This window comes from Venturia canescens, chromosome 4 (assembly GCF_019457755.1).
Source record: "Venturia canescens isolate UGA chromosome 4, ASM1945775v1, whole genome shotgun sequence".
Classification (NCBI taxonomy): Eukaryota; Metazoa; Arthropoda; class Insecta; order Hymenoptera; family Ichneumonidae; genus Venturia; species Venturia canescens.
In genome coordinates this window covers 10515739-10538709 of record NC_057424.1, presented here as the reverse complement: position 1 = coordinate 10538709, position 22971 = coordinate 10515739, and the positions used below count along the sequence as shown (strand labels likewise).

Below are 22971 nucleotides of genomic sequence, written 5' to 3'. Positions count from 1 at the left end.
CTGGCTTGCGTAATTTTGCACCGCCGTCGTACGATCCTCCCGGTATCCGGCGACGTCGTCGATGAAACCGTTCTCATCATCGCCCTCGTGTTCAACCTCGTCGTCGTTGTTCAGCACCGCATCATGTCAATTGACATCGACGTTTGACAATTTTCGAGGCCCCCGCGATTCGCGATATTCGCGCGATTTTGCATCGCCGCTGCGATTCCATTCCGATTTTCTCATTGCACATTTTTCATTCTCGGATAAATTGGATTCCTTTCGTTTCACCCTTTTCGAATCATGACTCAACAAGGATATCCGTGGCTCGAGAGTTTTTTATTTAATCCCAATAAACAATAACGAATATCGTTTAAACTGTAAAATTCAGTTTGCCCGCGATGCGGTCGAGTGCTCGAAAATCGCGTCGCCCTTGTTCCTTGCAACGACGCAGCCCATTCAACGACGACTCCAGCGGGGCGTACCGAGGCGCAATTCATTATGCAGAAATGCGAAGAACGCCTCGGCTAAAATTTTTAAAACATTTAAAACATAAATATACTCGCACACGCGCGAGCAAGTAAGAAAATTTGTTGCGTTGTTAATATAAAGAAACGATTGATGCACGTGCGAGTGGGGAAAAAAATAGCTGCTAATACAGGAATGAAAGAGGAAAACCTGTTTCTTCGTATATACTCGTCGCTGATACACGTGAGGTGTTTCCATTTATACAGTCATTTTTAAATTCTATTTTTTTTCCTTTCAGATACTCGTTTTGAAGAACTTTGTTCGATAAGCACATATGACACAGCTGCAATTTTCTCGAAATATGACTCGATGAATATGGAAAGAAGAAACTCGAGGAAACAACGTGCCGCGGGTGAGTCGTAATTTTCCGCTTGGAATTTGCAAAAATATACAAATATCTTTTTTCTCTACGATCGACCGCAGTTTTTCCCCCTATTCCATCCATTTTTTCTCCATTAATATCCTCACGTCTCGAACGAATAAAAATTAACGAATAAAAAAGTATTTTTTATTTTTTCACCGAGCCCAATTTCCGAAGCCTTTTCATTTTACGGCCTTAACGAAGCTCTTTGAGCGCATTTTTTCTGCGAAAATTTTCTATAAGTTTTGAATTAATTTGAATATTTCATACTTCACCCCGCCATAATGCAGAATTACTTTGGTTTTCTCAACTTACAAGACTCGAAGGAAAAATTTAAATATTCGTTCGTATTTTTTTTTGACTTAAAAAAAAGCGAGATAACGCTTGATAGCTGGCCGCGCTATCGTTCTCTCTTTCCCGCCTTCAGCAACGTTAATAGATCAGCTCCAACGGATCCTTCTAAATGCTACGATCTTTATCTGTCAATATAGATTGTTTACTTATACTTTAGTTGCTCTCAAATTGTGTACTTGAACAAACACTCGTGAGCTTATCCGAACTCAATCGCGTCTCTCGTGTCGTGTATATAAACCGATCTTTCTCGCTTTCCTTGTTCTATTATTTTTCAGCATTTGCATGAGAGAAAAATTTCAGACTACAGTGTTTTTATTTTTGCACTGTTTATTCTCCGCTCTTGAGTATCAGTCTATGATGATTTGGTCAATAGAATAACATTGATAATGAAAGGAAAATAAATTTATTTTCGGCTAAATAAATTCGAGTCTTATCGTAATAAAATGCGTGATTTTTATTTTATTACGCTTCAAATGGATCGCTATAAATTTTATTTCTAAGCAAACTTTCACGGCTTCCTTACATTCGACTGGTGTTTCTTGCAATGTGAACCTCGCGTAATGCGAACATTTTTCATGTTTTTCGTTGAACTAAGTACGTTCATATTGATTAAATATCCGAATGGACTTCCTATTTATTGTTCACATTCGTATTCTTATCGATGAAGAGATAAAATCCGTGCAAAGTTATCAATTCGTCAGTCGTTCGGTTTTGTTCATTTGGAAAACTTTGTGTATTCGAAAAATGCAAAAAAACAGTTTCTAATTCACAGCGATTCATGCCGATGTGAATTATTCTGTATGTATCAAAAGTTTTTATAAATACTGGAAATCTTAGAAAATCAGAATAATAAAAAAGAGTCGTAATTTGATCCGATTTGAATCGAGTCAACTGTTCCTCAAAGTCGTCACAATACAGCGTTAAAAAAAGCAATTGAAATGTCGCGTGATCCCATGATGCCACATAAATTCGTAACTATTACCAAATGGTCGTCCTGCCTGTGCTCGCTGTCAGTATAAATTCAGTAAATTAGAAATAAATTAAATTGAACCTATAAAAAATGTGTTCAATCCGGAGAAAAATAAAGCGCATAGAAAAAAATTTCGACAGAAAATTCATTGAACGTTGTCTCGGATTCTCTTCCACACAGAGAAAACGAATTCGTTTTGAATGCGGTGAGGAATATATTATTTATCAAGAATTTTGAGAGTATTGAGGCACCAATATACAAAGAGTGTAGTATTTTATGAATTTTTCAATTTTTCGTCCCTTCAATTCTAAACAGCTTCATGTGGATAGAAAAAAATGATACACGTGAGAACTGTATTTTGTTTTGTTTTCGAATGTTATTCATCATGTCAGACTAACACTTGCTGATAAGTGCAAATGTATTGTAAATCACAAACTTTGACAGTCAGCATAGTAAATTCTACGATAAATACACTAACATATACACCGAATACGTGTGACATTTTACCATACATGTAGTGTTTATTCAGGATTGCCGGAGCATAGTTAACAATATTTGAAGTGACTGAAAACATTTTTTACAATGCTTATAGAGAAAAACACTGTTGATTTTTTTGATGAATAAAAGTTATGAGTATTGGTCTTTTTACTATGGTCGATAGAACAATTGTTATTACTGCGAATTGATGCTGCAATCCAGTACGTATGTACTGTCCTCGAGATACTATATTCCTAGTACTTTCCTCTAGAATTTTCGGCCTCGTTTTCTCCCTGTTAATTTGCGTGCTACAATACAAGCACAAAATACCATTTATTGCCCTCGCATTTAGGAGGCCAGTGATCGTTGTTCCGGTACTTCCGGTACTTACATACAATGCACATACAAACATATATTTATGAGCATTTTTCGATCTTGTGGTTTTGGAACTCAAACAAATCTGGTATTACGTGGAGTATCCCGTGGGATTATCTATGGTCTACGTCTCTGTCTGTTTTTGTTCTCTCGCACACATTAAGTATCGCCCGATTCACTGAATAGGACACGACCCGAAAAGGAATATATATTTTTTGCACCCTTCCCTGGGTTCACAAAGCCCTGGCAACGGCGGCAGTACGAGAAAAAAAATCAACAACGTGCCGGACACGAGTAAGACAAAGAGAGACGGAGGCAGCGTAATACAGGGCGCCATCGAGGGCAGGGGTTGAAACGGGCTTCCAAGTTAGTTGAGCGTCACAGAGTTATGAAGAGAGAGAGAGAGAGAGAGAGGCCACGCCAAGAATAGCACGTTGGAAAGAGAAGAAGAGAGAGCGAGAGAGAAACGAGGAAAAAAACGAATACGAACGAATACAGGTATATATTGGGGAAGGGAAAAAGCATGCGAAAGCTCAAAGTAAAAAAACCGCGACAGCTTGATATAGCGGGGATATGGCGAGCGCGCCAAAGCTTCGACAAATATCGCAGAACTTTTTTTCCGACGAGCCTGGTGTCCGCCTCGATTCAGTCGATAGAGGTGTACACGGTCCGTCTATGGACATAGTAAGGATGGTATTAGTGAATAGTATGTTATACGATGCCCGAACGAGACAGCGCATTGGCATAGGAGAAAATAAAAATGAGAGAGAGAGAGAGAGAGAGAAAGCGGCGAGGAGGAAGGAGGGAGCTTTTGGGTTCGTTCGAGTAATTGAACCGCAGAGGCGCCTCCGTCCGGACACGCCATAAAACGTGCCGCAAGAGAGTCCGGAAATGAATGTCCCCACGCCTATACGTATATACTGTCCGGCACAAAATTAGCACCCCCTCCTACATCTCCTACCTCCGCAAGCCCATTCTTCCACGAAGCCGTACGAATTAACAACCATCCCTTAGCGCACCTTCCTCTCCCGGGAATATGTCATGGCTGTAAAAAGTCGAAAGACGATCTCTTCATACCCGCGCGATAACTTTATTTTTAACTGTTACATTATCTCTCAAATATATCAGTTTTATAACCGCTTAAAAGACCTCTCGCGCACACCGAAAAAAATCCAATCCCATTGCGCTCTTCATTCTTACTCCCGCGACCATTTTATCACGTTTTCAGACAGCGTGACGTCGCTTTATTCGATCTTCCGAACTGTCAGGTTAGCGCTCGAAAAATCATCGTATTCGAACTCATGAACGACGGTGGACGCTATTCATTTTCCGTTCGCTTCGTATGTCCAATGATAGTCGATCCAGTTTTTATGTTTCGATCGAAACACGCCCCAAGCATTGGAAATCTAATTGATCATTAAAAAATTCAACGTCCCGAACGGCCTGACGTTTCAAATCGTGCTCGCGTCCGCTACAATCTCCACGATGAGATTGCTCGCATAATCATTCTTGTAAATTTTCATAACTTCAATATTATTTTGACAATTGTATTTAAGGGCTCGTTCGAGCCACTGAACTCTCTCGCCACGTTCCCTCCGAATATCGTAGTACGAATGACTAGCCACGCACGATTAAATCCTCCCAGAAAGTCTTTCGCGTTGTTGGTTTGTCTATGAATTTGCCGAAAAATAATCGTAACAAAGATCCTGTTCATAATATCTAAAATTCTGAATCCAAAAGTGTTATCGCTTCAACAATTATTAAATCTTGATGATATACAATAGAAAAAATACAAAAAAAAAAACAGATTTGGTGAAGATTATGAAATGATACATATTTTGTAACGGTGTACACGAGTCAGGATTATCACCCGCGCGGACCACGCGAGGTAATACAGTAGAACGTATCATCGTCGCCGTCTTTATCGAGCCGCACGAATTGTTTGCCCAATGAAAATATTGTTTCTGCAAACAAAGCGTCGCGACGATGCATCTCTCGCGCTACCTCTCGCCGCGTGTATATTGCCGATTGTTGGAGTCTCTACATGTGCACATATATACACATTAACGTGAATATATCTAACGGAGAAACAGTATATGTGGGGCTCTAATGCATTTACTACAAGTGGGCCCGGGCTTTTATTAAAGATCGTAAGCGTTCCAGCCCTTTCGTTCATTTTTGTGTATTTATCATCAACGTACTAAATTCGGGATTGTCATTTCCCATTTCGTTGGGTTATCATTTTCTAATTCCTTGGCAAGCAGAATGAAAAACGGAGCAGTGTTTGGCCTACTTTTTTTACCGGTTCGAGCCGATTCGATATTTCGGACGGAGTCTGCTGCTTTGATGGTGAATCGTTGGATGTCCTGGAACTTTTTTGTTCCGAGGGTTTTTTTTTTTTTTTTTTTTTTTCGTGTAAAATACTTTTTCCTTTCCAACGATTAATCTCTCATCGAGATTGGAAGGTTTCATGGCATTTGAATTATAAAATTCAATCAGTTTTGGTGCCTCTTAGAAAATGCGATATCGGAAAAGACTTGGCGGACTATCATTTTCTGTGAAAAGCACACAATTTTTTATCAACAGGATCGATCGCGATTATGTCGAGATCACGATTGGAAAAATCGATGCAAGATCGATCATTCTTCTACGTGCGTTTATATATATTTTTGATTGCCAATACTGTACCTTGTTTATTTGGCTTCGTGAGCGATTATAAGTGATAGTCATCCATCGATGATCGATGCATAGGGCACAATTTTTTTTTTCACGAATAGAAATTGAACGATTATTTTTTTCAACGGAGATATCACACTTCCGAATCGATCAGAGGGTCGAAATCGCTCTGCGTCTAGTCTCACGATGTATTTTACAAACAAAGACTTTTTATCATAATCACAAATGAAATCAGAACACAATCATCGTCTCAATATTTCACACGACATCCCGATAACAAATTTAATGTGTTTGTAAATGCTCGACCGGTAAATCGATTGCGATTCTGCTCAGAATTTGTGGACACTCGTCTAAGTTTCAAAACAGATTTTATTTCAACGCGAATAATTAAAAATATTTGAAATGACTGGAAGAAAAATGTTAGAATTTAAAAATTAAAAAAATTAGTTTAAAATTTTTAAATAAAAAATTTTAAATCACAAAATATGGTTACTGATTGTCCAAATTCATCAATTTTTCAAAACTCCTGAGTAATTTCGTAGTTTAAATTTATTTTTACACCATTCTCTTGGGATAATGACACTCAATTTGGACCTGGAGATTCCATTTTCAATGTTTTGTCATCGCAGTAAGTCCTAGCTCATTCACATTATGAAAAACAGTGGGCAAGAATTCTCAGAACTCGGTTCGCTCCGGTCGCCTGAATGCTTTCGATCCAATCTTAGAAAATGTTGGAATTTTGCAACATTTCATAAAAAGGATTCTCAAAAATAGAGTTCACAAGGTGGTTTATGAGAGTCGCTATACAAATTTTGCATACATCGTCATTTCGAAAGCACTTCAAACACTTGCAAAATTCAGGCCAGTGGTATCCTCGGTAACTAAACTGAATCGAAGTTCCGCATCGAAACATATCACATTTCAAAAGTCAAACATATGTTTGAACGAATCTACGATAAAAATCAATAACCTGTCAACCTGCTTACGACCAAGCTACGATTCAATATTCCAGCGATCACCCCAACGAAAACTTATAAATTAAAATTAAATTCATGAACTTGTCGATTCGTTTTTATATACGTTGAATTATAAAGTTATATATAAATAAAAGTTTCTTCACGCCACTACTCATTGGATAAACGAAAACAGATAATGCTCTTTATCAATATTTTCCTCCGTACTTATGTCCCGTGTCAAAGCAGTGACGATGCCAGTATTTGAAGGAAACGCTCCCGAAGAAACTTCAGCAATGATAGAGTCTCTGGTATACAGGCAATTCGACCCAAAATTCCTGTTTCAATTCCCTGTCGCTGCTATCGCCACTACAATCCTTGTTTTCATCCGCATACGCGGTGTAATTCAGTGGAAAAAAGGTGCCAAAAACGCACATTACCAACAGGGAAGTATGGCATAAGCTTTCGAACACACATACGATGATGAATAATTTTATATAATAAAAAATTTGATTCATTAAAAAAATATATTTCTTGCTTGTAAATGTGGCGTATCATTGCCCAAAATAGAAGTATTTCATCTTCTTATAAGACAGCCCAGAACGAGTTGTACGGACTTGAAGAGATAGAATGAAACGATGGAGTAGCGAGTATATGGCGAGGGTATATTGGGCTTGTCCAATATTGTAAGAGTGGATCCTTCAGAATATTCTGTATAACTTTGTGAATGTATATGTATACGTGTCCATATATACGTATACATTTACATATGCATCTAGCTGTGAACATATACAACCACGTGGGTGGTCCAACCGCCACTAGCACTTCGTATATATTAACACCGATGATAACTCGTCACACAAGAGAAAGAAGCGAGTCGGACGACGACTATATATTAAGAGCCTAGAGTTCCTTTGCCTTTATTTCGATCCTCTCTCAAGACTGTAGGAACAATACACGTTGAATGTGAGGAAAGAGAAATTATTCGTTAGAGAAAAAACGCACGTTATTATCGAAAATATTAGATAATGAAAGAGGAGTTCGGTAAAAGCGTGCAACGAATTGGATGGTGGAGGGAAAAACTTTGACGAGTTCTCTTGAAATATGACTCGAGAAGTCGTTTTTTTTTCTTTTACTGAAAAAATTCGGACGGGTTTTTTAAACGCAGAGACCGGAGGTACACTTTCACAGTGGAATTAAAAACAATCAATAAACGAACGCAATATTTTCGGAATTAATCGTATTAGAGGCTCGTTTCCTTTCGTGTGAAATCACTCAGGTAAAAAAAGAAAGCAGACACAAATCTGCTTCTTCGATCGGAGAAATTGAATGTTTGATCGGATAAGAAAGAAATCTCTCTTGTTACTATTGATGATACTCAATTTTCTTGTACATCGTCAATCAAGTTGATGGAAAATACAAAAAGTGCCAAAAAAAAAAGTTTATGGAGCTTCATGGATTCGACTCAGTTGCGGGAAAAATGCGTTCGTTAACCGATAACCTTAAATTTTCTTTTTAAATAGCAATTATGTCTCATAATTATTGAAGCAAATCACACCTCAATGGTGTGATTCCTGATTTGTAAATTTTCTTTTTCAATTGTATTGAAATAATTATCAGTAAGCTTCATAATTTTTTTTTATGGAATTATTTTCACACACTTTTTGTGATAAAATGTGACAACGAGGGATCATCAATGTTTCTGTCCTAACTTTTTTTTCTCCGAGACAGGAATTTTATGGCTCAATGGATGTTTATGGATGCACCACATTGTGGTTCTCAAAAATATTTTATTACGCCCACTTAAGAACATATTATCAACATACACACACAGAAACATACAAAAATGAATCGAAATACCGCTCGTGCCCAATGCTGTAAAATGCACTGAGAAAAAGAATGATTGATTCAATAGCAACTGATGTTATTCGAAGAGTTTTCTTCATTTAACTGCAATGTTTTGCGGAGAGAATGAATCCGAAGCTTGATCTAAAACTATTTTATTCGCTTAATGCCACATTTCGTTGTTCATTAGTCACCCCCAAGACAGTGCGCACACGTCATAGAAAACGAATGTGAAATACGGTGATCCACATAACGGTAATGACAACTTCTATGATTGGTTTAGAGCCTGCAGCAATGTTCTTCTTGCGAGAAACGTCAAAAACGTCGTGGCGACGAAGCGTTTCCACGATTATTACAACTATCATAATCGCCTATATATGCGTATACTCGTGCGAAAACATTTGCAATGTGTGTCAGGGTCTAATCGCGGCATTCCCGTGAGCTTGGAATTTATGCGATAGCACGAGAATCCCAAGAGCCCACGTCATTTCGTGTAAATAGAGAGAACTGATTTTTCTCTCGAGTTTTCGAGCGTGCGACAAAAGTATAGTTCACGACTAAATTTTCTTCGTTTTTCCGAAGGACGACGAAAGGGGTTTTCACTCTTTTTCTTCGGTTTCGCATTTATATACAATACGCCCAAAAGCGAGTCTCGTGTGTTTTCGAACGTGACCCAGAGAGCCTCGCACCTGATTTCGTTGGTAAGTGTTTATTGGCGAACTGAAGATTGAAAAAGTAGAAGGGAAAAATGCGGATTTTCTCGAAAAAGCCCATCAAAGAATTGACTTCTTGACGCTTCAACACACCCGCTCACACGGCACGCACACGTTCATACGTATTTACATAATTCTGTATGCAGTAAGATTTGGACCGCAAACGGCTACGTTTGTTGTCCCTGAATACTGAAACAACAAATCTCGCATCAGCCTCCCTGGCTCTCCTTGGACGGCCTCTTCAGTGCGTCCTCTTTTCACAAACCACCGACCGGACCTTCGTAATCATGTGACAGGTATTTTTTCCACCCTCCAAAGCTAAACCAGCGACGTGTCTGACGATACCGGTTTGCTTTTTCGGGCACATACTCGCCGGTTGAAATACCAAAACATCCCTGAATTATTTTTCTTCGGAGCAAATCGATCTCCTTTTTCTACCGTCATCAAAAGCTCTCAACCACTTTTTTCAGGTCGCCAATGTCCTTCGGTTGTTTTCACAACGCGCCATTTCTCTGTGTTTTTCCTTGATTCGATTTTTCAGTGGTCGAATCAGTGGACATCGATTTTAAGTACTCCGCAGGTTTAGCACGTTTGCATCAATTCGTTAAGAATTTTAGCACTGGTCAACAAGTCAGCGGCGACTGCGGAGAACGCCGAAATTCTAGATTAGTTAAATGAGCTGAAAAAGGGACGGTTTGGTTGAACAGAAAATTGCGGATTCAACTCCTTTTTGTTGGATCACGAGCGATTGGGATTATTTGACAATGGAAAAAATTTGAATCCATCATTTTTGCGTCTAAATAAATAAGATTTTGGCTAACGAATAATTTTTTTCCCTCACCGTATGTGCCTGACCACGAAAATTTGTAGTGTACTCGAAACATCCTTGAAATTGACCTAGTAAAGGATTAAGACCTGGACTACATAATCCTAAACAGTACCAGATGATCTCAAAATTTGTTCGAGAAATGTTCGTATACCAGCAAGATAGAGCAACGAAAGTCATGTAAATCCTCGATATTTTGACTCTGTAATGCGCTGTCACAACATTTGTCCGGAGCAACAGGCCCGGAAAAGGAAAGCTGTGCGATTTGGTAAAGCGCGCTGTTTTTGGTACTTTCTTTTCTTTAAGATACTTAATGAGGGAAAACTACCAAGTGACAAAGTTTTCCTGGAGGTTGGAAAAACCCATGGTATTTTCGCACCTAGAGCAAATTTCGTACTTTAAATCATTCAACACCGCACGGGCTCTTCGAACTAATCGACTTTTTTTCGCTTGGCATGGCGCGACGAACGACACGACACGTAATACACGCTCGCGCCAGCATTATTTCCTCTATTAAGGCTATTTTCTCAGCCCGGATATGTACAATTATGGTGTGCATAAACGGTAAATCTGTGAACGCCTGCTCGGTCCGAGGATAATCCAAAGACCGGTGCCATAATCCACAATCTTCGAACCCAGCATGCCTCGTCGCTGACAATTTCTACAAACGAGATGATATTACAGTAAATTGCGTGAAACCGCAAACACGTTCACAATACATGGAGATTTCGTTGGAAAAAAAGGTGTGACACGGCTTTTTTTCCTGGGAACGGAGCAGCGTAACATTGCAAGAAAAAATATAATTAAAAAATGCTCGACCCCGTGATTCGAAATACAAGCACGACACAGCTCGATCGAATATTCATCAAAGAAGCACACTTGGTGCAAAATTTCAAGATTCCACGAAAAAATTACGTGAGCGCGAGAATTTTTCGGGGCCGTAAGCATCGGAGAGTTGGATGAATGAACGAATATTTAATTAACACGGTCGAGAATCCTTTCGACAAATAATTATCTAATCGAAATTGTATAAACTTTGAGACCATTAATTTTTAAAATATCATTTTACACGAATCTTTCATTTTCCATTTGCAAATAACGGATAAAAAAAAAAGCAAATGCAAGGCGCAGTGATTTGTCTCCGTCATTCCATGGGGGTTAGCCCATGAGGAAAGAAGGCAAAGGAGCCTCAAAATGAAATCACGTCGGATTAACTTCCAAACGAATATAATTGTTGTAATGACCAAAAAATATGATAAACCTCGAAAAATTCTCGGATTTTCTCCCAGCACAATACGCCCTTTAAGATTCCTCCATTTTCAATTCGCTTTTCTCATCAAATTTTAGAAACAAGAACGAAATATTTTCGGTCCCTACGCAGCTCGTATATTACGAGTAAGGGATGAGGAACGAAAAAGATCGATAGAAGGCCATTTAAAAAGCGATGATACGAGTGTGCTCTATCAACCCCAAGAAGACGCAGAGACCAGCACATTGAGGGGTTATATCTCGTCGTACGCGTGCCTCGACGAGGTTTTCCCAGATTTGCAGCCCCCGAATCGCTCAGCCCTCCAAGCGTTGTTCTCTCTCGCTCTCGACTGTATTTTTGCAACCAGGTCGCACACACATCACCGTAGATATACATGTATCCATCCACCCCCTTGGAATCTTGGGTATACCGAAGCAAAAATAATAGACCGAGAGTGACGTTCGACCCTCGAACTTTGCACATCTCACGTCTTCGTAAAACTGTGAACGAGAAATTCAATAGTTGTGATAAAAAAATGATTTGTGCACAAAAGTTGTTAGTGCGTATCACGATAAAATGACGAGATAAATTATGAAAATTATGAAATACATCTCGTGAAACGTGAAATGTATTGACTCAAAGAATAATGGGAACATTTTGAATGATCGTCCGAATTTGCATTCATCAATAACAGAGATTTTCATCGGTGATCTAGAGTCGCGAGAGCGACTTAGAGACAAGTACATTTATGTATGACGAGTCTTTACAGGAGCGATAGTGTTTTTCAGCTGTTTTCGACAACTTTCGAAATTTATTTCACTAATAATTTAGTAATTACAGTAGTTCAGAGAATACTGCAATTTGACGTATTTTTTATTTTTTTTTCGGATTTTACGACGTTGTGTGCGCATATTTGAGTGGGCAAAAAAACAAATAAGGGTGCAACGACCTTGCTCATTTCTCTCCTCGAATACATATTAATACAAAAATTTGTAGTATAATCAAAACAGAAGAAGGTGCAAAAAGTAGTCTCTTGAAAGAATAAGTGCAAAATCAGCGCTCACCATTTTATACGATAAATTGTGAAAGCTGATTTTCCGAGGAGATTATTGCATCGGTATAAAAAATTTGAGAAACTCGTAGGTCGACAAACATCGCGAAGAATATCACCGATCAGTCAGCTGTCATTTATAGAGAGCAGTTTTCTTTTCATTCCAAGTTCAAATTGAAAAACAAGGCCATAAAGTTTGAAGGATGAGTCATTCGTCGTCGAATCTCCTGGGTACAAGAAGCTCAGGGGGAGGGGCACGCGAGGACCTGTCAAAATTCCTAATGTTTTATCCTCCGATGTTTGGTGAATTCAGCAGTGACGATTTTACGACCGTGTTTACAGACTGCAAGCACCGATGATGCGTCACTTTGGCCACTGGCACTCGTTATTGTTCCAGATCCTCAATTTTTCTAAGCTTTGTCACAACGAACACTCGGTCATAGTCACGTGGAGAAAATCGTACCCTGAAATCCCATGCTTAAGTGTCCCACAGAGGCAACAAAAAAATGGTATCGGCAAACAAAGCCCGAAAAGAAATCGCAAACACTGCGAGAATACTGAGTATCCCGATAAATTTGAAAAAGAAGCATCGAATTGCCTTTTGAACAGTGAGCAAAGTTCAGTTCGAATTTGACTCACTCTCTACGACTTTGAAATGACTCATCGTTGTTTGTTACGGGTTAAGATTAGAGGAGAACATCAAAAGTGAAGTTTCGCTATCCCAAATTATACCGTCCATGAAACTCAAGATAGATGAGTGAATGTTCTATGATATTTTTTGTAGGTAAAAATAAATACGTACTGGATAGATTTGCAAAATTTGGACGGTAGTTACCATGCAGTTTAACAGCAAATTAATTATTGAATATCGACTTTTTTCTGCACTTATCACTCTGGCACATGAAAGTCGTAGACACGTGAGAAGTTATTAATTTTTTTCCTTAGTTAACGTGGTAACCTGGTAACGTTCGGCAACGCTGCATTCAATATATGTTCGCGTATGACGTCCGTTCGACCTTTTGGTCATATTTTGTCGTTCGTTTGCTCGCGCCACGTTTTTTTGTCAGTTTTTACAAAACAACCATTTTTATCCCGGTAAACTTTTTTATCGTTCATTTTTTCATTTCCCTTAACTGCAATACTACTTTGGACAGTACTTCTTGACCTATAGAATTTGTAAACAAAACTGACAGCGTGACATCAAGGTCAAAACGAACGCTTCAACCGTTTTTTTTTTATAATAAAATTGTAAAAAAAAGTGTTGGTTCTCTACCGACGATATATGTAAAATAATAAAATTATTATTTTAAAGTAAGCTTCGTCTTTTGAAATTTTCGAAAAATATAGTTGGTGCAAAGATCACGTAACCGTCACCCATCTACCTCAACGCGCTTTATCGACAGACAAATTTGAATGAATTTTAATTGAAAATACACAATTTTTAATAATTTACAATTAAGAGTCCTGACAGACGACGCAACGCCGATCGAGAATAAAAAAAGTTGAAGTTTAATAGACTTTTTTATTTCATTTGATTTTCATAAAATTTCTTTTCACGTGACAAAAGTAAAATAATCATAATATCATTAAATTAATCAAATGAATAACGCAACGGAATATCCAACGAACGAGTATATTGTTGTAAAGGCAGAATGTCGAAAATCGATCAATGATAAAAGGTGTGAGGAGTTCGTGCAGGTGGTAGATGAGTCCGCCGATCAAACGCCTCAAATTAGCAGCGATTTTCTCCTCGTGACCCTCCAATTGCTCGTTCTTTTCCACTAAAGCCCACCTCGCATATGCACTATATAAGTATGCACCCCCGCTCTGACACGAGTCAATTTTAATAATTTCTACCCTTTGGTGGGCATGCTTCGAGAGGCGACCGTGTGGCTCACACGATGACTAGCAGTTTTATTCTCTGCCACCGAGGACGAGACCACGACAGCTCGTTTCAATTATCTCGAGACGACCTGCTCCCACGGACTACCAAACTCGTTCTGTATTCAACCTCCTCTCTTTCTACACTCACACATACTATATTTCGTGATATCGATCGAAATTCGGTAGCCCCTTCTGAAAACTACTCAAACATAACGATAGAACGAAACATAAATTCCGAAACGATATAAATTTATCGAATCTGTAAACAGTAATAAGAAATAACTGAAAAAACATGAACCAACAGCAGGCAGCTTTTATTTGATCATCCAAAACAGTGTCGTAGTCAAACTGCGTCCATTCACTTGTAGTTATATATTTATCCCATTTTAATAAACTCTCTCGAATACCCATCAATCTTCTAGGTATTCGAGCACGTTCTAGTCACTCGAGCAACTACAACGACTCAATTTACGTTGTTTTGTCAAAATTCCCAAAATTGTATTCAAATTTTGCTAATTTTTTTGCTATAAAATAATTGCCTTTTATTATTTACTCCTGTTTCTGTAGACACATTCCACTAGAACGCATAAAAAGAGCATTGAAACACACGTACAAAAACTTTCGTGAGAGCTTTGACGTTTTTACGTTCATATTTTCGTGGCTCGCAATGCAATTATTTCAAAAGCATAGGTACCTTGACATAGAAGATTGACCTATTTCATTCCATCGAATGGAATATAACGCCACCTGTTCTAGAAATAAAAAGAGTTGCTCATGGAAATACCAAAATTGTACAGTCATCAAGGAATTAAAAAATTTACAATCACATAAAATGCTTCATTTTTCTCTATGGCTTTTGTGTAGCAAGCGTTGAAATTATGCATTTAAAAAAAAAAAAAGTAAAAAACGTAGGAGCGAGCGTCGAATATTTTTCAACATTAAGGTTTTCAATGTGCCCGAAGATATCGACTCATGGAATTTTGAATGCTGAGCATTTATTTAAGCACATAGATTTGAATGGCTTGAGAAGCGATTGCTCAAGCCTGAAAATCATAATTGGAATTCTATAAACCTGATGATCACCGAGGGATTGGAGGTTCATTTTTTTGCCACCCTGCTTTCATTTTTTTGCTTCGTGTAACTCGGGTGAATTCAGTTTGAGTTAATGAACACAAGCAAAATATTATTTCTCTTGAGAAATGTGATTTTTTAATCGATTTATTTGTCTGATATTCTGTTTTCGATTTGATCGTTTTAATGTGACCCGAACAACGGACGAAAATCAAAATCACTATGGCACTGATGGTTTTTATAAAATTTGGAATAATTGATGATCGCATGTGGATAAAACTAATTGAAAAAAAATGGGAAATTTTATTCTCCGCAGTGCGTGGAGGTTAAATCCGGATGATAAAAATTTGTCATTCAAAATGCAACGTGCATGTGGCGAGGCTCGTGTCGATCCTTTGTGTAGCTAAAGCTTGCGAAAACTCTGACCGATTCGTGCAGGACAGGAGACCCCAAGGATCTTCCGTGGTTTTTCCCCTCAGCATTTTGGGATTATCTTCGTCCCGGTATTACGTGTTTTCTCGTACAAGTTCTTGGGTTATCGTGCAGCGAGCAAGCGCGTCCTCGGCGGATCCTTTTTTTCAGTCTTATATGTCCCTGCCAATAACGGGCATGTACCAGATATTTTCTGTCTTCCTTCGAGACTACTCGGTCGAGCATTACGACGGAAGATTACGACAGAAGAAACAGAAAAATAAAACAAAAAAAAAAAAAAAGGTAAGAAAAGAAAACCGAACGATTTTATTCTTTACAACTGCAAATCCACCCCCGGCAGACGATGCCGGATCCGGCCGTCGCTGCTGTAAAATAATAATCGATTTATGACCGTGGCGCGCTCTCTTACAAAGAAAATGGTACGATGCCGACGCAACTCCCATGCTACCTGGTACTACGCATTTCCTCTTTTTCCATCCACTATTACCAAAAAAGAAATTCCCTTTCTCGCCCTCTATCTCCCTTTCCCATCGTTCCGCTAGTGTTAAATACCAAAATCTACAATTAATGTGATATCTCTTTCGCTCGCCGCGAACGTTCTCACAATAAAAGAGTAGAATACGGTACGAAACTCGAGGAACGCTCGTTTTTAACGCTTGAAAAATCCACCGAAACGAAAAAAGGAAGCGATACGCGTTCATTTCACGTGAAAATTCATCCTCTAAATGAAGTTAATTTTAGTAAAGCTCCAGCAATTCGCAGAATATGAGAAAAGTTTTTTTTTCAGATCACAATTTTTGCTCGTTATTGATACAAATCGATCAGAGACCATCAGCTTCACTGTGCTTTTTTACCAAAGCATTATCTCTTGACGTTAAAAAAACAATTGAGTGGGTGAAAAATCGCGTGGAAATGTAACCCGCAACGCTTGCTCAGTTCCATTTTTTCAAGCCGTGTGGTGAAAACGACAGCTTTTAATAATTTCAATGGTTTTTTATTATTTTTTTATATTAATTTATTTTTATTTATTTTATTATATTAATTATTAAATTTAATTAAAATTAAGTACACTCAGGACGTCAAAGACACTTTGGGAAAAGGACAAAATTATTGGAAACGTAGACTCGCATTTAATTTTTTATTTTGATAGAAGATCTGACCGTGAGAATGAAAACTTACGACTTTAATCGCTCCAAACGAAACTCAGAATTATATTTCTCGGACAAAAGTAAACTGTAATACCGAGCAGCTATTTGATCGAGCGAAAAATGATGAAATTTTAACTCGAATTCGTATTTCCATGGTACTCTGTTAAGCCGTCTACAAAAATATAACACGAACGAATATTCCGTTTGACATATTTTCGTAAATGAACTAGCAACCGCGCATTGTCTTGAGGTACGTGAGCGATGAATTATTGGTCGCCTTCGTTCCGTCATTTTTCGTGGTAAAAAGCTAAAAAATAAAGAACATTTTGTATCGTCTTGAGGCAATCGTTCCTTCACATATTTATTCGCGAATTACGTATGGCAAGAAGAGCCGTACTCGGCCACAAAGCTCGACGAAATGCCGTCGTTTCGAGGAGGAATATACAGCACGAAACAGGCGAACGTTAGGGCGTCGCGACGCGAGGGGGTCGATTGTGTCAACATCAGAATACAGTGGTTCTCCAACGTATTAAGTGTACCAACGATTATTCCTCCGCATGTTGTCACACATTATTTCTGCTACGAAATCCGAAAAAGTATAAAATCAAACACATTTTTCATCCTACAGTGTTTTGGATAAGTCGAACTCAGATTTTCGGAACTAATAGAAATACTATTTTTCATCCAGACACTAAAAATACAGGAGCATTAAAACTCGTGGATTGTTTTCAATCGTTACACGCGCAAAAAATCTGTTCGTACATCGCTTGTGAAAAATAAATAAACTACGAAAATATATCGCGTAATTAGCATACTTCATGATACGTGATCGTCAAAAATATTTGTTCGGAGCAGCTGTTTGGGTATGTGTCTGCGATAGATCAGGAGAGCTCTCTATTGCCCGGAAATTTAAAGTAGTTCGGTCGTTCTATGACTAGTCAAGTTTGCAACGACTTCACGTTGATTAATTTTACGTCTAAATTATTAATCAAATTAATAAATACTTACACTGAGAATATTTTTATCATAAAAATATAATAAAATCCTTTAAAAATATCATAAAAGATAAAATTTATACTCCAAATTGACTAGTTAGTGATCGAGTCGATACCGGTGATACTTGAAATACAAATAACCTAGAGAACATTTTTATTCTGCGAAAGAAAGTTTATATCGGTGTTACGGCACCGAGAAAAAGGAATGGTAAATTCGTGAAAAAAAAGCGAAGCTACTGGACGAATAAAAGCACGTGAGTCAGTCTCAAAAATAAATTTGATGAAATTCCCGCGATTCCCGAATTTGCTCGAAGTTCAATCGGCTGTTACCAGCAGTCCAACGTAATTACTGGCATCCGGTTTCGCCACGTCAAAAACTCAAGATTTTTTCATGTTTTCTTTCTTAAAAGCCCCGTAAGGTAATGTTTTTTTTTAAAGAAACGGAATCTGTGATAAATTTTCTTCACGATAGAAACTTTTCCGAAGCTCGAACACCGTACAATTTTTTCACAATTAATATTATTGTGAGTTCTCCCGTAGGGTAGCATGTTAAAAACTCAAAATTATAAATAAAATAATTCAAAATTTTTCCCCGCAAGAGGTCCCGGAACTGTGTGCTCATCGTTATCAGGGGACCTTAAACTATCATTTACCGCAAAAAAAAAGTAGACCTTCACCATACTTTATCGAACAGCCGACGAACTACTTTAACGATTAGAGAACGGCTTCTGGCGAAACGTTATTAGAATAACCCATCATTTTTTATTCTCTTCCCCCCATTCAGCTATTTACGCGACGAAAAAACTTCTTCCAAGATGCTCACGTGTACGATAGAAATCGTCGAATATTGTTCCATGACACTTACGTTCAGCAACGTCCATAACGATAACTCACCTAGTCTCAAAATATTTTTAACCGAAGCGTTATAAAATTGATATGAATAACCTCTTAGCAGCTGTTTGTTTCGTAATATTATTGGTGGAAAAATAATTTACGGATAACAAAAACGATCGATATTGGAGCTCATTTTTTCGTGGCACATCACGCAACCGATAAAATACGAAAAAATCATAAGCATCCAAAGCGCTTCACGCGTGTTGGCTTTTATTGTAACATATTTTTCGATTCAAAAACAAAATTGCTGGCTCGCGAGAGCGTCTGTATTCGATACACGCTTTTCTCAATAATTTCGAATAGAAAACTGCGAGAGTTGAACCTTCATCTTTTGGTCGGATATCGAAAATTTCCTCAAATCGAAGCGACTAAATCACGATAAAAATTCAAATTCCGATTAAATTCATGCCAATTTCTAAATACTTTCAACCGGAAGTTCCACCGCAATATTGCAACGAAAGTGAAATCATTTCGTCAAATATATCGCATGATCCGAAAATCTTTGTTTTCAACATCGAAGCATTGTACGAGAAACCAAGATTGTGTAAAAAATCATAGAACCTTACGTCCGCAAAGGGCGATTTTTAGAGCCGGCTCCCGTGGAGTGGAGTTCCAAGTCAGAAGAGTTGAAAAGCGATAAATTACTCGTTTTTAATTTTTTTCCCCTTTTTTTATTTCTTATTGAATATGCGAGTCGTTGCGAGAAAGATAAAGTACGATAATACTTTTCGTACGACGACTATATCATGCGTACCATATAGAGAAACGAGGTAAATGTTTGCTCGAGACTCTCCCTCTCGTAGTGCTCTCACTAATAGACACATATATATTTCGTTATCTTTGCTACATCGGTTCCGTCATCGACGTTGTTTCAGAAGATCCTCGTGGGAGGCTGAACACCTCGAAAAAACAGAGATCCATACGCAAGAATAACAAGTCCAGGATTCTCTCGATACCGTTCGACTTTGTCGCGATTGATGAAGTACGAGAGTTCAAGGGGGAGGAGGAAAGGCGAATGGGCTTAAGAAAAATATCACTTCGGTCACAAACGGCACGAGGCGGGGGAGAGACAACGATTAAGAAGGAGCCTTTCATCACGCTTTCACATTGTTGAAAAAGTATTTGAAGGAATCAAACGTCAATTTATTTTCACGTGTGTAAAACCGTATGCGTTGAGAATTAATGAATAATAATTTTGTATGAGAAGATTTTGAAAACTTTCATCAAATACGAACGAATTCACGAAACGAGACGAAGAAAAACGTTCGAGCACGGTGAGTGGAGTTTTTGCATAATTTTTCCACAGCGTTTCACTACGATTGCATCCAATCGAACAATTTATCGCCGTTGAACAATCAGTTAAACCGAAACATACAATTTAGAGGCACACAAAATCATCGAATTTCAAGATTTCGTGGATGAATTATTTAACAGAGACCGATGGAATCGAGAAAAAAGCTCCTCGACATTCAGATTTTTTACTCGAGCCGTTTTTTCGTGAGAGCAATTTGAAAAAAAAACCCCCGGAAATCGTAAAAAAAAACATTTAAAAAGTCCAAACAATTTTACATGGAGACGTACGAAACTCGAACGATCCCGTTGTCTTTACGTCATTCGCCATGCCTAAAATTAAAACGATTAAAAATGATACAACGAGAAGAAGTTATGGACAAAGTGACACTCTGAATATTGTGATTGAAAAAAGTTGTCATGTATAGTATATTTATATTAAATTCGTTCCACAAAATGCCGTCTACAAAATGTGTATTTACAATCATAAATAATTTTCCATATACTCAAGTACGCATATTTATGTGTGGTATATGTGTATTTTGTTGTGTATATCAACTTTGAAAAACGTTCGGTTACTCCGAAAAGTCGATAACATGTGAATTTTGATCGGTATACTTGTAAATGTGTGTGTGTGTTGTATATACGAGTTAAACGTAACGTAGTAAAATATATATTTCCTCGACTCGTCGAAACGTAACTCCATTTCATTTTCTTAGGAATCAATACTCGTTTATTCTTTCGTGTGCACGGAAAAATAAGTGTTTTTCTCATTCGTGTTATTCGTTTACGTTTAATACGAAGTAAAAAAGAAAACTGAGGGCTCTGTGTGAGGAGCGTCGAATATTTGGCTCGTTCGGAGCATGATATCGTTGATTTTTAATGGCACTTTGAGATTCTAAGCGAATGAAAACGATCGATTCGACTCGATGTTTATCGATTAACTCCTTAAGCCTTATTCTCGTTTCCTTTGCTTTTCCATTAAAGCTCAATCTGTTTTTTTTTTACGCATCTATTGAAGCTTCAAACACTTAGACAGTGCTTGTCCCTTTTAAAAAGGTGCTTTTATTTCATGGATTGAAAAATTTATGCATTTATTTATATAAATGATGCACGCCATGCATTTGAAAGTTTATCAATAATTTAAGTTTTTTCAGAAGGCAAGTCGAAGATTCTAAAGAATTTCTCGTACAATACGCATTCGAAATTGCCACGAGTAATCGTTACTGACAGATTCAAGCAATAGTCCTATCGATTAAGGTGTTAATCCGGATAGAGTTTCTACTGGAAAGAAATTTTTCTTGAATTCATAAATAAGTCGATTAAAACTATTTGATAAAATTACACAATCATTTTTCAAACAACGTAATGTCGCCCAATCGTGATTATTATTTTCGAACCTTTTATGAAACTAAAATATAGATGTGCGACAAAACTTGCAGTATTTTACTTTTGATGGGTTTCCTTTGGCTGTCATTCCAGGGGAATCAGTTTCTATAAAAATTGCGTTGTCAACTGTTTCACAAAAATTTTTAATCTTCAGAAATACTGTCAAATTTTCGACGAAATATTTTCAAATTCTCAATCATTTGATAGATGAACACGAGCGAATAATCATAATGAAAAGTGCGATTTTTCTGATAATTTTAGAAATTATTTGGCTTTGAAGACTTGCAGCTCGATACAGTATAAACGTTTGTGCAACTAAATGGCCGATGTTTTTTTTTTTGCTTTTTTCGAAGCAACGAGCTATAACTGATGTATGAAAACGATTTTTATCAATCGTGCATGTGAGTATGAAATTTTCAGAGGCAACTATCGTTGAATCGATAAACGCTCATTAATGAGTTCTTGAATTTTTGAAATCGCACTGATTCGTTTAATTACTCACAGTTTCTTTTTATTGTTAAAATTTTTTTTTTCACTAAGCATCGTCTCTTCACTATAAAAAGTCATTTCACTGAACTGTTGCATAATAATTAATGAATTTTCAAAAATTCATCAATCGGATCATTTTTGCTTGAGATTCTTAAGCGCAAGGTGGTCCTTACAACAGAAGGATTTTACCTTCGCGATTGTTTTTCCTTCTTCTCTCTCCGTTTTTGCTTAACTCTACGTATCATAAGTACCGTGTGTATAATCTATGATTTGTTAAAAAAAAAAAACGTTTTGAATGCGACAATATTACAACGATTGACGGCAAAATAAATAAACTCGTGTCACGCGTCATGTATAACTTTACTCCGTGTGTATAATTAAATTCGCTATTTGGCTAGTTCTATTATATTTCATTAATCGAACGAAAATATATTGTAAAAACATATTTGTGTATATTCGTTAGATCGCGTCAACGTATTTCGTATGTACAATTTATTCGGAAAAATAGATAATCCAGGTGCGAGAGTCGACCAAAAATTCGTACAAAAAAGTTCGTCGATCAAATTCACAAAACGATTACAAATCGTCAATTGATCTTTTGCTCAGTTCTTTCGGTTTTTCTGGTTCTTACGATCGGGCAGTGATCGCAAAAATCGTTCGATCGTTGATGCTGAATCGCATCAACTGCAGCTTGTTCGTTTGACAAATTTGTCAATTTTCATATTGCTATTTGTTAATATTAATTGTGATTTCGTTTATTTTTTCTCGTTTTAAAACTCTTTACCGTTTTCGCTAGGCACGATCTTGCGAGTATCTCAGAGGTCGGTCACCGGACCAATGAGACTATTATTGCTGCAGGCCGAATCGTTCGCCAAAGCGTTGTTTCTCCCATGGCTCCCGGTCGAACTTCCGGTTTCCGGGTCGCACGACGACAAAGCATCGTCCTCATCCTCTCCGGCGTTGTTCTCACCGTTGTTGATCCTCTTCCTATCAATCTCGTCCTTTGGATCGGCCCTCAAGGT

General features: G+C 37.7%; 1 long non-coding RNA gene across 1 annotated transcript; it reads left to right on the top strand.

Moving 5' to 3' along the window:
* The first annotated feature begins 16 nt into the window (after positions 1-16).
* LOC122409025 (uncharacterized) lies at positions 17-22247 on the top strand. The gene is made up of 3 exons (XR_006260588.1): positions 17-559; positions 746-859; positions 19657-22247. It is a non-coding gene; the product is annotated as an uncharacterized lncRNA (long non-coding RNA).
* Positions 22248-22971: the final 724 nt, after the last annotated feature.